General features: G+C 49.4%; 1 protein-coding gene across 3 annotated transcripts in view; it reads right to left on the bottom strand.

The window, feature by feature from the left end:
* Positions 1-4,506, bottom strand: part of LOC107268449 (division abnormally delayed protein) — a 24,868-nt gene that overhangs the window by 16,959 nt on the left and 3,403 nt on the right. The window lies entirely within an intron of this gene.

The raw sequence follows: 4,506 nt of genomic DNA, 5'->3' as shown, positions 1-4,506 counted from the left end.
CCCCCCTCTCTCTCTCTCTCTCTCTCATCACGAAGACAAGTCAGTCTACAGCCACTGCCTCATACAGCTCAACAGCCCGCGAATACGTGACACTTGATCGCGCATCGCCATAGGCCGTACCCGAGTACTCGCAGCCACTCCCGACCCATGCATACGACCATCTACATAAATGCACACACTCTGTGCATACTGTATACAGGGCGTACCAGACAATTCAGCTATCTCACGACAAAGCAAATGCCCTCTCGAGATGTTGAAGAAAAAGAAGAGTCTAAAGAGGAATAAAAAAAAAAAAACGAACGACCCAATTAAATTACCACGTAATTAACCTCAATGGCTCTCGAGTACTTTTTTTTGTCCTTCTTCCTCAAGGATCCAATACCGACTCGAGTGTGTCTCTCTACGCCACAACTACAGACCGAATAACAAAGATGGATCCAGCACGCGCAAGAGACAGTACCGACCGCACAGCATAGCGCATATAGCTCTTCTCTAATCAGTCGACTTTAAACCGTCCGTATGACGTGCTGCACAGCCTATACATCGGATTAGTCGTCGAGCAGTCTGCCTGCGTATTCGTGGCGTTCTCTGCGGTCTGCACGTTCACTCGCAAGTCGAAGCCAACGTTTTACAGCCCTGCTTACCAGGAACGGCCAGAAGCGACATACAGGCACGTAAGAATGATTCGCAGTCATCGCAATGGCAATCTGTCGTCTCGCGATACCAAACTCGGATAACGCTCGGGATATCCAATTGCGACTTTACAAGATGAGAGGCTGCTCCCCTTTCGCGATAGCGTCGACGAGCGCATTCGCACGGTATTAAAATAGACACGCGTATCTCCCTGTACGTGGATCCACACGCGTCTGGCAACTAATCGCGGGGAAAGCCACACGGCGGGATGTTTTCGTAAAATTTGTGCGATACATCGAAGCCACGGGGATCACCGGGATTTCGTGTTTCCGTCGTGACCAGCGAGTCACGGGGCTTCTGTGTCTACGTTCGACGAACGTCACCGTCTCGTTCCACGATGGCCCGAGTTACGGGACGCTTCGGACATCGTCGTGCTCGATTGACGGGGTGACGAGATCCGTCGAGGATCTCGGAGAAAGAGAAGACGAAAAAATATATACATACACTACGGAATGACTGCGAGAGGAAGAAACGGTACGGAGTATTTATATAGTCATGCAAATTATTCATCGTACCTCGAAGATTTCGCCAAAGCAAGGGAGAGGACAGGGGGAGGAACTGGGTCGCGGACGAGCGCTCTATTTTTAATAGAGTCTTCAGAGAAGAGCGTTACAACAGCTCGAGCGTAGACACCCACCGCCGCTTCGTACAGTTACCGACCATCCATCTCTTGGATCTGGACGGTCAGACTGACGAGGAAGCGTGCCAGGTTCGTCTCTAGGAACTGTCGGTCTGAACCAGACTGCTGGGTAATCGTATAGAGTTCTCGGGCATATATATATGTATATATTAGACGCATTCACGTAACCCTCGTAGAGACGTGCGTATAGGTAGAACGTACCGGAAGGAAGAGACGCGGAAGGGGCTCTTCCCCAAGGTCCATTATCGACGGTCCAGGTTATAGTGGGGTATCGTATCGGCCGCGTTCGGCTCGAGTGTTTTTGAGTGCTCCGATAGAACGAGTGTGTACGTGCCGGTGGGTATAATGTATACAGAGCCAAGGAGAATGAGTGAGTGAGTGAACGTTCCCTCTTGAAGCTCTGAGGATTGGCTCGTACTCTATCTCCACTCCGCGGGAGAGGTTCAAGAGTTTTTAGCGATGGCGAGAGAGAGAGAGAGAGAGAGAGAGACGTCGAGTACAAAAAAAAAAAGAAAAAAAAAGAAAAAGAGAGAATAGAAGAAAACAAGTGTAGGACGTTGAGTTTGTCGTTCGGCCACCAGGATGCGACTTCCCCTGGTCAAGACACCCGATGACAGGCTCACTGGTCACATAGAGCCCTGTTTGTAGAGAGCGCGTTAGACACAGCCACGAGTACACACTGTATAATACCATCCCGGGTGTCCTCGGACATCGTCGCCGAGTCATTGGACCCAGAAACGCGTTAAAGGTTTAATAGAGCAGCAAACGCGTTCCGCTCTGGCGATAATGCTCTGTCTCATTTTCAAGTTGAGTCTCGCGACGTTATACCTATACCAAACGAACGTCGGCATTGCTAATAAGCATAGAAGTCAGAAGCATGACGAGTGACGTTCTTGTATTCGATAAGGGGACCGTTCGAGGATAATGTCAATCGGCTACGATGCAGAGGTATACCGCACGTAAATGTCAAACTTCTTTAGAAAATGAAGTTCAGTCACTCGCCCGACTTCTTGCTCGCCACTTATTGCGTTATGGGATCAATAAGCATTGCGGTTGTCTGCTATTGAAAGAAAAGATAGACAGAGAGAGAGAGAGAGAGAGAGAGAGGGGGGGGCAGAGAGAAAGAACAAAGAGACGCAGAGCTCCCGTCCTCGAATACTAATCATAACTGAACGCAGTGTCGTTCAAGGAGTCCGCAGACTCCTCGATTGAAGCATCGAGAAGACTCGCTGTGTAATTCATCGGGAGACGTGCTCCGTCGCGAAACGTTGGCATTCAGGTATCGTCCGCCATCTTCTTCGTACGTCTTTAGCGCTGTACCAGAGTGGAGTAAGGACGCGTAAGCCAAACAAACAAGAGTGACAGTGCTCGTGTCCAATGCACAATCCGATCTGAGTGTCAAGCAGTCGCAGCCGAAGGATCCCTGAACTTCCGTCGGGAGTAGCGACTGCGAGGCGAATGCTCGTCGATCCTCGTAGAATCTATAGCTAGACGAGGATAGGCTCCGAGGTGAACAGAGTTGGTCAATAGGAAATCCATTTATTGTGTAGCAATCGTTGGCTCGTTTCTCATCCGACAATTGGATTAAGATTCGCAAGACCTGACTCGTCTGCATCGTTGTTATCGTTTCCACGCTGGAAACGGATCGGATTCCACGCTGCTGAAATTCTCACTCGTCGGCTATGCATATCGGCCGGTTTATACGAAGTTTCACGATTTCATCCGCACGTTTATCCGGGTACGGTATCGTGTTCAAAGTATGGCAAGTTTCGATGAGCACGAGGTACGTGTTGCGGGTAGAGTATCGTCGACGGGATTTCGGTACCGTGCTGTACTGTGCACTCGTTTCTACTGGGCTCCGAGAGTCAGAAACCGCACGGGTCGTATCGCCTAATATAGCAATGAGGAGTTGCACTGAGAGATGCATCCTCGAATATGCTTGCATTGAATTTCGGGGGAGTTGCAGTACCGACGTATACGAGTACGTGTTACGTTAGGCCAGTGATGCCGAACGTGTCCATATACGGCGAGATGCCGCCGAGAAAGCTAACCGGCACGACGTCCTCCTCCTCCTGCTTCTCCGTCTCCTTGGCTTTGTAGGACCCGACCTGGACCTGCAGTACGAAACTGGTAGGTGCACTTCACCAATACGTGCATCGGATATTGATCAACCCGTGGATAGGACGTGTGTCTGTATGTATCGGAGAATTTGGAGGACGTGGGAACAGGAGGAAGTGGTGCCTACGGATATAAGAATACCATGGAGGTTATGCAAGGAGGATAGGTAGATAGCAATGCCAAAGAGGGAATGACGTGCCGATATTACTTTTGGCAAGCGTGCGAAAATCACTTGTGGTTATGTGTACCAGAAGAAGAGGTCCCGGAGCCAGTAAAGTTTTTACGTGGACTGGTGGGAGACCTTTTGCCATACGATGATGGAGACGACCATGGTTATTCTTGAACTGACATTCTATTTCTCTCTCTCTCTCTCTCTCTCTCTCTCTCTCTCTCTCTTTATCTCTTGCATTCCTATTTCTTTCGTTTATCACCGCTCTCTCTTCATTCGTCCTGAAGTTTCTGTGTATCCTTTCTTCTCTCTCTCTCTCTCTCTCTCTCTCTCTCTCTCTGTTTCACTCTTGGGAACTGTACACTCTGCTTCAAGAGGTATTGGAGGAGAGTTCTCAAGATAAATTGGAGCAACGGCAAAGAGAACAGGTAACGTCGTCGCGAGTCACCGCGACGCCTCCCGTTGGGCTGACCGACGCCTTCTATTCTTATACTTTGAAGGGTCGTGGCGCGCGATTGCGAGGGAGAACGAGAACGAAGAAGAGAATGCCTGTAGAGAGGAAGTGAGTGAGTGAGAGAGGGATGGAGTGTGAGACGGAGAGAAAGAGAACGATAGAGAATAAGTATTGGAGCGTAAGAGGAAAAACGTAAGAGTTTGCCCGAATTAGAAAGATCTATTTCTATTTATCTTTACGAACTCTCTCTCTCTCTCTCTCTCTCTCTCTCTCTCTCTTTTTCTTCTCAGAGCGTACCTTCGCTCTGATCCCTCTCTCGTCCGATGTCCAAAAGTGAAAAAGATTCAATTGTGCTCCTCTCTCCTTTTACACGCGTGTACGCATTATACACCATATAACCATCTCGTATGGCTCTTGCCCCCCCCCCCCCCC

Source organism: Cephus cinctus, unplaced genomic scaffold (genome assembly GCF_000341935.2).
Source record: "Cephus cinctus unplaced genomic scaffold, Ccin1 Ccin1_scaffold0564, whole genome shotgun sequence".
NCBI lineage: Eukaryota > Metazoa > Arthropoda > Insecta > Hymenoptera > Cephidae > Cephus > Cephus cinctus.
This window is presented reverse-complemented; position numbering and strand designations above follow the sequence as displayed.